The sequence below is a fragment of the Lutra lutra genome, chromosome 13 (assembly GCF_902655055.1).
Source record: "Lutra lutra chromosome 13, mLutLut1.2, whole genome shotgun sequence".
NCBI classification, from domain to species: Eukaryota; Metazoa; Chordata; class Mammalia; order Carnivora; family Mustelidae; genus Lutra; species Lutra lutra.
Window position 1 is genome coordinate 53147971 of NC_062290.1, and position 13518 is coordinate 53161488.

A 13518-nucleotide genomic window follows, 5' to 3' on the forward strand; every position below is an offset into this window, starting at 1 on the left:
ACCCATGCACAATCAACAACTCCAATTTGGCCTCATTCCTTCCACACAAAAAATTCCGTTCAACAGAAATTTAGAAGGAGACTAGTGAACAGATTAGTTTATTGGGCTTCACAGAAGTAACTCTCAGATTGTTTAGCTACAGCAACCAAATTTAGTTATGCACATAGAAAACCAGAATTATTACTAGTTTCTAAAGAGTGCCACAGAGAGGGCTGAGAGGTCATTCTAAATCTGTAGGGGGACTGGCGTGGATGACTGGGTGCTGCTGATTAATGGATACACGTGCAAAATCTGATTTTAACAAGCCATAAAATGATACAGCTTCATGCACCTGTGGTTGAAGCTTTACCTATTCCCAGATGTCAATGCAGAGATGTCGTTAAGAGGCACAGTAGTGAGAGATCCTCTGTGCCATGTCAGCAAAAATGGTAAGAAGGCAAGAGGTTGACGTCAAGTGTGTACCTCTGACTAAAATGCAGTTCTTCAAAATCAATCCTTAAAAGGAGAGGCATGCATGTCTATGAACGATCGTAAGTGATCGTTCGGCAATTCAGAACAGGAATGTCGATGCTATTAGTGACACACATAGATACCCACACACCTAGATCCCCCAGCTCTGCCCTGCTAGCAAACACAGTCAGACAAACACACACACACACCCCTCAAAGCCATAATGTTCCAAGTATGTTAATCCAAGCTCTGGCATTCTCTAACTAAAACCTTGGTCAACTTACAGATGCAAAATGTTTTTATTCATGCCAAAAATCATGCTATTTCTTTGCTGCTTTATGTACGCTCTAAAAATGATCAAATCAATTTCCTTACAAAACAAATCTGTTCTCATGAGCGTAATCTTTTTTTTGGTCTCTTGGCAGTCATGCAGGATATTGAAAGAAGTCATACACTGGTGGACCTAACGATAGGGAAGTGTTTATAAACCTAATCTCCAAGCTCCCAAACTGATTCCCCCAAAATGGAAACATTTTGAAAGCTACTTGCTCTGGAAGCACCTGCCTGTCGGTGTGACTTCTCCAACTTTAGTTCTGCGACTTACTACAAAAGAGTAAAAATCAGTAAATCAGTGTAACTACTTGCTTTCTAAAAGGGGCTTTATTTCATTATACAAAAACGATGCTATTGATCCCTTCTTTGAAGGGTAGGTTTTGTGTATTTCCTTCATTATTGATGGTTTTCCACTGACAATCGATCACTGACTTATCCATTAACCTACTTACTCATTTCACAGACTTGGATCGAGTACCTCAGTTGTTCCGGGTAAGGGATTTGGTGCCAGATACAAAATGAAAAGAGACACATTCCCCCCTAAAAATGATTGCCATCTATTCTATTCTGATTTAGTTGGCATATATTTGTGACAAAGAAAGGAAGTCACATTGGACCAAATCAAAATAATTGGCTTTATTTTATATCCTCCTTCTAGATGACTGGACCATGGGATTTTATAAAGTTTGTCAGTGAGTACAGCATTATAAGCCAAAGGCAAAGCCACAATCTAAAATGACCGATTCATATAGCTGACTCATACAAAGCTTTTACTGGATGAGATGGGTTTGCATCACTCTTAAGGTTTTTTTCCCATAAGCCAACTAAATGTCAAAATAGCTCAGAAAAATTGAACCAATTAGTACCTGATGTTTCTGGCATCCACCATGGAGTCAGTGTCCCTCCCCCCGGGGTGTGTGTACAGGGCATCACATACAGTCTTGTGCAATCTACATCCTAGTTCACAGCTTCTTGTTTTAACAGGTAGGGGTAGGGCCTGTTGTACAACAAGTTGCTTCACGCAATTTTTGTATAACCCATTCCATGTGTTTTCTCAAAGAAGATCCATAAAATACAAAAAATTAATGCATGTGTTTTTCTCAAAGAGAAGTCCATGAGGCATTCCTGAGAACTACTGATTCTATGACATCGGTTTGAAACTTTATTCTATGATTGACATTCAGCATGAAAAAAAATGCTTAAAATAAATTTTTCCCTTCTCTCTCTCTCTTTAACTATGTGATTGAATAGGAACATGAAAACAAAAGAGACAGAAAATCCTTTAAATGAGACTCCTGGAAATTAAGTGAGTTTTACGAAAATCAATATGGTTTCCAAACAGTTTAATTTTCTTCTATTTTCTCATCTTATGTTTTTTGAGTCTCGGCTTATTACTGGGATGACTTGTCTGAGGATAAGCCTTTTAAAATATAAATGCTATTCTCTATCTCTCTCTCTCTCTTTTTTTTGAAATTGTATTCTTTTAAAAATGAATTTTGGGGGCACCTGGGTGGTTCAGTGGGTTAAGCCTCTGCCCTCGGCTCAGGTAATAATCTCAGGGTCCTAGGATCGAGCCCCGCATCGAGCTCTCTGCTCAGCAGGGAACCTGCATCTCCCTCTCGCTCTGCCTATATGTGATCTCTTTCTCTCTGTCAAATAAATAAATAAAATCTTCAAAAAAAATGAATTTTGAATGAATGCATCGTACTGTATGTAAATTTTACCTCAATAATGTTGATTTAAATTTTATTAATGAATTTTTGACAATGTTCAGAAAGGTCAAGCAGGGGCGTGGTATATAGAACCTGTTGATAAAACATTGTTGTCCATGAATTTAAAACAAAATGGGACCAAAATAAAATCTGAAAATAGTAGAAGAAATTTGAATATTCACAAACTATTTTCTTGCTTCTTGGTCTGGCCTTAAGTGCTTTGTAATTGACTTTTGGTCTTCTTTGTCTTTCTTTATGCACACTACCACTACCCTTTCAGTTTATCTTATTGCTTTGAAGAGAGCTTTCCAAAGGATCCCCTCAGCACTTAGGCACTCACTTTATAGGTTATTGATTTGTACTTGTTGAGATGTTGCTCTTTAAACTTCATCTCAGGGATGTGCTTCATCTTCCCCATGGAGTCCTGCTGCACAGCCCCCTGGGTAGCTCGGTGCATTTTGCAAGTTTTGTATCTAGGTTACTCATTTCCCCCACACAAACATCAAGAATATAAACGTTAAGAATATAGGAATAAATGGGTTATCAATGATCAAAGTTGTGAGGCTTTCTGCCTCAGAAATTTCAAATAAGTCCATTTCATAGGTGAGACTGGGAAAGAGAAGGCGCCACCATTTTTAGTGACAACATGACTGCTTCTAGGTCCTTTTATTCTTCTTCTTCATTTAGTCAGATGTAAAAGTCACAGATTATTTCCCAGCAGGTGGGGGTTATCAACAAAAATGTCTATGCCTGTTGCCATCTTAGGTATAGTTTCTCATTTCTCAACAACCATCCTAAGTCTTGGAATAACGTCCACTTCAAGATGATTAAAATAAGAACCAGAGAGTTTAAGTTATTGTCCAAGGACATAGAGCCTTTGCGAAATGGAGCTGAGCTGCAGTTAATTGATAGTGCTGTACTGTCGATTCCACGTTCTTAGAAACTGAGTTTGAGAGATTTGCTCAATACACAGATGAAAATCTGAGTCTCGGGGAAATGAAGTGACATATCAGGGGTCGTTAGGATCACAGGAGGATGTGGATGAGGACATAAACCCACGATGCACCTGTATTTCTAATACACCATGCTCTCACCCAGCTTACTCAGCATGGTGTCTAAACAACTTTATAGATTTCCAATTCACTTGGATTTTAAATAACCATGCTTTGAGTAGGTTTTATTTTAGAAAGAAGATACCAAAAGTCAACAAACAAAATAACAGGATTTCTGAGTACTCAATTTTAAATGAGTTTAATTCTCTGAAAGCAACAGATGACAACTTTCTCTCCCTCTTTCAAGCCATTTTTTTCCCAATGAAAAAAATACAGACACAAGGAGAAGACTGTGATGATAGATTGTGACAAAGACTATGATTAGATTGAAATATAAATAGTGACTTGGCGTTTTGTGGATGCTCATTTGGTATGTTTAGCTACATTATGAGTAATTACAAACTTAAAATAATCTTCCAAGATACTCATTTAATATTTTTACTTCGGAAACCCTACAGGCAGGAAGCCCCTTGAGTAAGGAAAAACAAAATTTAGGGCAATTCCATCAATATCTGAGAATACAGTGCCTGATGCTAACACATGACAATGCTCCTCCTTGTTGCTATATTTGCTCAAAGACACCTCATTCTGCATTTGATTTTGATCTATAAACTCTGACATTCAAGTAGTCCATATTCTTGCTTGTATTTTCCTAAAATAAGGGATCGAATTAGTCACATTTCTACAGATGACACCTGTCTCTGCATTTTTAACTTTCTCTCCTGTGTTTTCCCTTCTTTGTTGCTTTTTTGCCTCTTTTCTCTTTTTCATCCTTTCCACATTATCTTCATCTCTTCCTTCTTTCTTCCCATCCTTCCTTTCACTCTCTCTTCTTTTCCTTCCTTACTGCCTTAGCGTTTCAACAAATATTTAAGCATCCATCGCATTCTGTGTAATATGCGGGGCTCTGAGCCCCAGGCAAGTACAAAGACTCAGTTCCTGCCCTGGTACTGTTCATAGTCTGGCAAAGAAGGGGACAAAGAAGTAGACCCAGCCATCATGGAAGAGGGGCAGGGACCCAATCTGTATTGACTTTGGAATATGTCATACCTGAGGAGAAAAATAATTCATAATGTGACCTTAGCTTGGCAGATCTCATCAAATTAAAATTTGCCAAGCATATTTAATCATCCCTTGGAAGCTCCCCAATACCTCACTCAGAGTTTTCTCCAGTTTAAAAGAGCGATTCTTCAAATTCTCAGAGCTCATGAACAAGTGTCTCAGGGGGAGGTGTACCACTTACATGTGAACTTAAATACCAGAAGCCAATGAGCCAGTCAACAGTTAACTGAAGGAAGCAAACTTAGCCTGAGGGCATTACAGACAACATTTTACAAACTATTTTTGTCAGAAAGAACACCTCTGTGAACAGGTTTTGATGCCTGACCTCCAGTTTGAGATCCTGCTTTACAACCATTGGTTGCCACCCACTGCTATTTCGGCAAAATCCATGGTAGGTTAAAAATTCTCCCCACAGTCTTTCTAGAGGGAAAAAGAAAAGCGCTCTAAGGCCAGCTCATCAAAATCACCAATTAATATGTGTAGTAGTGTGGATTCTTGGGCTCCACCCCAGAATTAATAAATCCTCATTTTTGGAATGAGATTGGGAATTCTGCAGGTGACAATTCCCTAGATTACACTTACACATACTACCATTTAAGAAACACTCTCCTAGAACAAAACCTATTTTTGACATTGCCATTATACTTCTACAACTGTTAATTTATAACTTATTTCTCTTTTAATTTCAAATAAATTAGTTTATTTTAGAAAAATTATTCTCCCATGAACTGCATACATTGAGAAATCTCTTTTTATGATCAATATTTTTCCTTCAAATATTTACAAAATTATTTTAATGTTCAATATACACACGATCTTCATCATTCTCTTTATTTAATATAGCTTTATTGTTTTCAACACTAAAGAGACTCCCTAAGAATCAAGAGAAACCATGATGAAAGACAATTATAAAATAATTATAAGAAAGGAGGAATCAAGTTCTCTTTGGTGTAAGAAGCCACTGTACCTAGAATGGGGGACAGGAAATGAAGGGGGTTTGGTGATCTTATCAATGACTTCCATTTCATGAAGAACAAACCTTTGTCTCTGCACATGACCACAATAAATAACAGGGTCACACACAGCATGAGAATCTGACAGCAATTACATCCTCTCATGGACCCAGTCAGCATCCTTGAGATTTGCAGCCCCATTTAGAAAGGTGGCAATCGTGGAGTTTTTCAGGAGTTAGAGGGTTTTCTACAGAGAAGGACAGGACAATAGTAATTATTTGACAAGTAACCACTGTGAGTGAGTGTGCTGTGCTGGGTGCTCTATAGATATCTTCTCATTCCATCTTCACAACAAACCTGGGACCCAGACATCATCGTTCCCACTTGGCAACTGAGAACTAAAGTCACAGAGGGTGAGTAGTTGGCAGGAGGCCAAAAAGCTAAAAGGGAAACTGAATTTTTTCCTTGAATAGGCCATGATTTTTTTTTTTTTTGATACAAATATCTGGTCTGCATGTTTTTTGCCTATCAATTTGCATTCTTCCAGGAATAATTCCAGGTCAATCATTTCTTCTTTGAGAGGTGGGGAGCATGAGTGCACGTGTGAGAGCACAAGTGTGAGAGGGGCAGAGGGAGAAGAAGAAAGAGAGACTCAAGCAGACTCCCTGCCAAGTACAGAGCCCAAGGACATGATGTAACCCTGAGATCATGACCTAAGCCAAAATCAAGAGTTGGATCCAGCTTAACTGACTGAGCCATCCAGGCACCTCTTTCTTTTCTATTTCTAATGCCTGGTCTAAGCACAATATTCTACCCTACCCCAACATCAGATACCCAGAGATAAAATATGAGAGAGACACTATAATTTTTTGTTTTGTTTTGTTTTCAACTGTCCAGAAACCGACACACTCCTCTTCCTCTGAGCTCTCTGACTTTTATTAGGAAAGCAGGATGGACCTTGAATTATTGCATTATCATTGCCTGTTGCATTATTAACATAAGGATAATCTTAGAGAAAAGAGAAATCCTTTCCCTGATACCTGGGGGAACGAGAGGGGCTTGAAATGAGCTAAACTCAACCAATATGACCTCACCTTGGATGTTTGAAAGAATGACACAAAGATTTAAAAAATCTGTGTGTGTGTGTGTGTGTGTGTGTGTGTGTGTGTGTGTGTATTTTAAGGTCAGACTCATACCAGTGGTGACTAAAGCACAGGTTTTCCTACAGTGTGACCTTATGTATTTTTCCAGCACCTAGCCTCTTGAGCTTTCTTGTTTCTTTCCATATGCTATTTTGTGAGCCTTGAATCTCCTCCTAAATTCTTTTTCTGTTTGAGAGAGCCAACGTCATTTTCTAATACTTTCAACTAAAAATTCTGACCGATACATAAATTTGCTTTTTAGATTGATAGAAAGTCTACTGGGACCCCCTTGGGAGACTGATTCAAAGTAACATGGAGTATATCAAAGAGAATAGCAAAAAAGAGAAGAAGGCAGGAAAAAGGAAATTTAAATAGAAAAATTGTGGCTGAAATTATGATGCATGTAGTAAAATCACCGATAAAATGGAAAGTCTATCTAGTAAGTTTCAGATCAGGTATTTCAGCAAATGCCTTAACTGTGCTACTTTTATCAATGCTTTTTTTTTTCAAAGATTTTATTTATTTATTTGACAGAGAGAAACCACAAGTAAGCAGAGAGGCAGGCAGAGAGAGAGGAGGAAGGAGGCTCCCCGCTGAGCAGCAAGCCCGATGTGGGGCTCGAACCCAGGACCTGGGATCATGACCCGAGCCGAAGGCAGCGGCTTAACCCACTGAGCCACCCTGGCGCCCCCTTATCAATGCTTTTAAGGAGAATATAGAGAATAACTTCCAGAATGTTTTCCATGAAACCATACTTTAATTTTTACCAAGGTCAGAACAATGTAACCAAACTTCAAAGCATTGACTCTACTTCTGCCCTGAGCACACACTGTACATCTGCTTAGTTAATAACTTAAAAAAAAACATTTCAAGCTAAAGAGTAAAATCTCCCAAAGTTACACTGCACATTCTAAAGGCATAAGATAAAGTTTGTAATTATCTGGAATGTCCTTTGTCATGAAAATTTGTAACTCTTGACATAGCAGAAAACATTCATAACTGTATTAAACATTCCTTCTCCAATGTTATATGTCAGTAAGATATCAATAAATCTAGGGGAAAAACAATGAATGCAACCATTCTAACTATACTAACAAACTAAAGAAAAATCATATAATCATTTTAATAGCCACAAAATAAGTGTTTGACAAAATCCAACAACTATTCCTGACTAAAAGGAACTTTGAGCAAACAGGGAATAGATGGTAATTTCATCAACGGATACAGGACACTATAAATGACTAAAGAAAATATCATACTTAATAGTAAAAGATGCTTTCTCCCTAAGGTCAGGAAAATATAAGGATGTTTGTTTCCACAATTGCTATGCAAGATTATAAAGCAAATCCTATCCAGCTCAATAAGGCAAGAAATAAATAGCATCCAAATTGAAAAGGAAGAAGTAAACTGTCTTTATATACAGATAATATGATTTCCTATGTGGGGAAAATCCACTGGAATCCACACAAAGGTACTAAGACTGATTAATGTGTGTGTTTAACAAAGTTGCATAATACATGTATTGCATGCAAACAACAGTGTAATTCCATATTCTAGAAACAAAACATTAGGCATTTGAAATTTACAAAAAACTTCAATACCATTTAGCATAGCACAAAATTACATTAAATACATGGAGATAAATCTAGCACAAAATTAGTGCAAGACCTGTATACCGAAAACTATAAAATACTGCTGACAGAAATTAAAGACCTATATAAATATAGAGATGTACTGTGTTTTTGAGTTGGAAAGCTCATTATTGTTAGGATATCAATTTCCCCCAAATTAATCTATCCTTTAATACTATCACAACTTCAGTGGGATATGTTTTTTTTAATTTTTTTAAATTTATTTGACAGAAATCACAAGTAGGCAGAGAGGCAGGCAGAGAGGAGGAAGCAGACTCCCTGCTGAGCAGAGAGCCTGATGCAGGGGCTCGATCTCAGGACCCTGGGATCATGACCTGAGCCAAAGGCAGAGGCTTTAACCCACTGAGCTGCCCAGGCACGCCCTTCAGTGGGATATTTTTAATAGAAATTATAAACTGATTCTAGGAGCACCTGAGTGGCTCAGTCAGTTAAGCGTCTGTCTACTTTTGGCTAAGGTCATGATCTCAGGGTCCTGGGGTCGACCCCCACATTGGAGACCCATGCTCAGCAGGGAGTCTGCTTCTGCCTCTGTCCCCTCCCTTGCTTATGCTTTCTACGTCTACCTCTCTCTCTCTCAAATGAATAAATAAAATCTTTAAAAAAATTACAAACTAATTCTAAAATTTGTATGAAAATGCAAGAGCCTAGAATAGCCTCTGCACCCCCTCAAAAAAACTTTTAAAATTAAGAATGAGGTTGAAGGACAAATGATACCTTATTGCAAGACTTATTAAAAAACTAAATTTATCATGTTATCAAGAGTGGTTCGGTGTGAAAACAGACAACTAGATAAATAGGATAAAGCAGATTATAGAAATAGACCCACATATAGATGGATAATTGGTTTTCAAAAAAGGTACAAAGACAATTCAGTGAAGAAAGGATAGTCTTTTCAACAGTGGGCTCTAGAACAACTAGGTATTTGTGCACGTGTGCGCATGCATATGTGTCACACACACACACACAAAGAAAGAAGAAAAATAATTTTAATACCTCCTACCTCATACCATATAATATAGAAAAATTCATTCAAGGATCATAGTCCTAAAACTAGAAAAAACTAGAAAGCTTCTTGAAGAAAACAGGAGAAATCTTTATGTCTTTGGGTTAGGTAAAGATTTCTTAGATACTATACCAAAAACCTAATCCATCAAAGAAAAATCAATAAACTAGATTATTCAAATTCAAAACTTTCTACTTTATTAAGAAAATGAAAAAAAAAAACCTCAGAAGCTGAAGGAAATATTTAAAATATTTAAAAGTTATATAAAGAACCTGTATCTAGAATATATAAAGAACTCAAAACTCAATCATAAGAAAACAAAAAACTCAACTAAGAAAAAAAAAAAAAAGATTTGAATTGACACTCACCAAAGAAGTTATATGGATGACAAACCAGTACATGAAATGATGCTCAACATCATCAAAATAGCCTTAGGTAAAGTCCTTAGGTAAGGGCAAATAAAAACCACCATGAGATACCACTATACACCTGTTAGATTACCTAAAATTAAAAAGGCTGGCCATCCATATCAAGTGTTGGCAAGTATATGGAGGACCTCAAACTCACATAATACTGATGAGAATATAAAAGGTACAACAGTTTTGTTATTTTCTTTTCTTTTTCCTTTCTTTTCTTTCTTTCTTTCCTTTTTTTTTTTTTAACAGCTCTGTGAAGGTATCATTGGCAGAACCATAAGATATTTGAAGTATACAATGTGATGATTTGATATGCATATATATTGTGAAAGGATTTCTTATACGAAGTTAGTTAACATCAGCCACCACTTCACATATTTCTTTGGGGATGAGGGGGTTAGTGAGAACATTTAAGTTATACTTTCTTAGCAAATTCCCATTATACAATACAGTGTTATCAACTATAATCGCCACGTTACACATTATTTCTTTAGCTTTTACTCATCTTATAACTGAAAGTTTATACCTTTAACCAACTTCTTCCTATTTCCCCTACCCTCCAGCATCTGGCAACTGGTGGAAAGCAGTTTGAAGTTTCTTAAGAATTTTAACACACGCTGGGGTGCCTGGGTGGCTCAGTGGATTAAGCCTCTGCCTTCAGCTCAGGTCATGATCTCAGGGTCCTGGGATCGAACCCCGCATTGGGTTCTCTGCTCTGGCGGGAAGCCTGCTTCCCTTTCTCTCTCTGCCTGCCTCTCTGACTACTTATGATCTCTCTCTCTCTCTCTCTCTGTCAAATAAATAAATAAAATGTTTTAAAAAAAAGAATTTTCACATAGACCAACTATATGATCTAGTCATTCAACTTCTAGGTCTATTTTCACAAGAAATGAAACATGCCCATACAAAGATTTATATACATCGGTTAAGAACGCTTTTTTTGTATTAGGCAGCAGCTGGAAACTACTTAGATGTCCATCAGTAAGTGAATGAATAAATAGTATTATATCCACATAATGGAATTCTACTCTGTATTAAAAAGAAAAGAATTGTTACACACGAAGAATTGTTATACACATTAATGATTCACAAAGTAGTTATGCTACATGGAAAGATGTCAGATTCTTTCACCCTAAAAAAAAGAGTACAAACTCTACATCCATTTATATAAAGTTCTAGGAAATAAAAATTAAAGTTAATTACAGTAAGCACTTAAGTGTTTGCCTGGTGATGAGGAGAGGGAGCGGGAAGGAGAAAGTAAAAAGGAGAAAAAAATTAAAAAGAAATTAAGAAGACATCAATTAAAAATAAAATTTTTGAGGATGATTGATACGTTCATATCTTGATTGTGATGATGGTTTCATGAGTGTACACATGCATCAAAACATTAAAAATGCACATTTTAAATATGTACAGTGTCTATATGTAAATAATACTTCAATAAAACTGATTTAAAAAAACAGATGGGCTATAAGTATAAAGTTATATCTGATGGTCTCTTTGAAGATAAATCCTCTATCTGCAGTAAGTGACAAAGAAAAGTTGTGCCAAATGTACTTGGGAACACAATTTCCTTGAGTAGAGAAACTCTCATCTTTCTCCTAGGAAGAAATTTACAACCCTGATGAAATGCTGAAGAAATTCCTAATAAACTTCAATAACAGAAAGTCCTTTTCTAAAATTAAGAAGCCATTCAATAGTTGTTAATTGGGTGTCTAATGCTCTTTAGCTAAATATTTTTTTCTTGTATCCAGATAGTAATGATTACATAATCAATTGTTTTACTTATGTATTTTTACCAAGAAAGAATAATTTTTAGCCAGCCTAGCCATCTCCACTTGCAGACTTTGAAGGAAAACTGTGACATAGGTTCTTAACAGATCTGCTAAATTTTTGATTTTTAAATTGTGTGTCATATAAACCAAGATGAGAAGGGAAGTCAGGGGAGAGGGAAGAGAGGATGGCCCAAGGGAATGGAGAATGATTAGTGGAAACCAAATGATTGAAATTTGGAGGGTGGGGGAAACAACTTCAAATTTAAAAAGTTAAAGTGGATGATTAGGAATGAGATTTTGAGATTAATGGGTAAACTTACAGAGTAGCTGAATAGGAGGATCACGGGGATAAACTTGTTAACATACACAGTACTGTGCAGTATTATAATGTTTTATTCTGATTAAGGGACTTGATAGCATTTACAAAATCATTAGTTTGTGTTCAAATAAGTCCCACTCCCTCTACCAAAAATGTATTTTTCTGCCTTTACACAAGATAGAGTAAAACTACCATTGGTCTGAGAAAACTTCGACAGTTTTATTTGTGGGGGTTAACGTGAAATAAGCCCACCAAATAGTGCAGTTGCTGTTTGCATCTGAAATAATCGCTGACATTACCCTCATCCCATAGGAGATTTCACAATGGAAGAAATCACCTTGCGCCTTTACACTTAATCAGAGCTCTGCTGTGTCAGGAAAAAAGGAAAGCCTGACCTTCTTGCTTTTAATGACCCAAAGGGAGTTATCTATTATATTAAATGCCATGACAACCCACAAAATATAAAGGATTTAAGGTAGAGACAATATATCATCCCAACTTTTCATATAAACTGATTAATAGTCCAGGTACCAAGCAAAATACCAACAGAGAATAATCCTGACACCTGTTCCAAGGACTGATGAAGAAACTATGCTGAATGAAAGTTTAATCACTGACTTCCTTTGCACAGCCAGTTTCCTAACGAGACCACATAATTACAAGTGAGAGGATTCAGATCCTTGGCTAATACATAATTATATCTGGAAGCATAACTACTAAACTAGGAAATTGAATCATTTCAAGAGGATGCTTTGCACACACAAAATAGTCAGGGATATATTTAAAAAGGGGGACTCTGGGCTTCTGTTTACAGATTTAAAATCTTTGGTACCATTTTGGAAAGACCCAAGAAGCTCACTCTAAGGATTCTGATACTTTGTGCAAGAATAATTTAGTCAAAAAGACAGTATATGAAAGTAAAGTAAAAAAGATGGTATATGATAGTATATTCCTTCCTTTGTGAAGGAAGCTTTTGCTAAGCTTCAATCTAAAGGGTCCATTATATTTTGGAAATAGTTCCAATATCTATTTTTAAGACATGATTCAAACTCCTGCAGTTGCACATGTAAAGATGAGAAGAAACTGAAATCTGTCAATCATTGTCATCATCCTCTTTAAGGTATCTTCCTCTTAGATTGTTGGGCAGAAAGACTGCAAGCTCTCAGAAACACCTTCAAACATTTTTTATCTCAAATTTTCTTTTGAAGAAAGCTGCTTCTCAAGCTAAAGCTTTTAAATGAAATCAGTATCAAGTAATAAATGCTTTCTCTAATGTAAACTGAGAACCAGGAGAAAGTAAGAGTACCAATGAATGTGAACTAGAAGTCCTATCCACATTACCCGTCAGCCTGATTTGCGTGTGCATATGAATGGCTCTTGTTTGAAGAAGAACTTAAAAGGATGGACAGACCCAGGTGCCAGATACCATGAGAACTTCAAACCTTGTGACCAGTGAGAGCTGACTTTTAATCTTGTTAAGTCCTGTAATGCGATTGTAGCATGGAATTCTACCCTTGAAAGCAGCTGGATCCATGGTCATGGTGATCAAAAAGTTGACTGCTAAAACCCCACATTTTCCAAGTTTAAACTCAAAGTTCAGAAATCAGAGTCATTGAATTTTAAAGCAGCCAAAAAACCTAATCACATAC

At 36.6% G+C, this 13518-nt stretch overlaps 1 protein-coding gene across 1 annotated transcript in view; it reads right to left on the bottom strand.

Annotated features, from left to right (window-relative positions):
* The window catches only part of LINGO2 (leucine rich repeat and Ig domain containing 2), a 792006-nt gene that overhangs the window by 331214 nt on the left and 447274 nt on the right, over nt 1-13518 (bottom strand).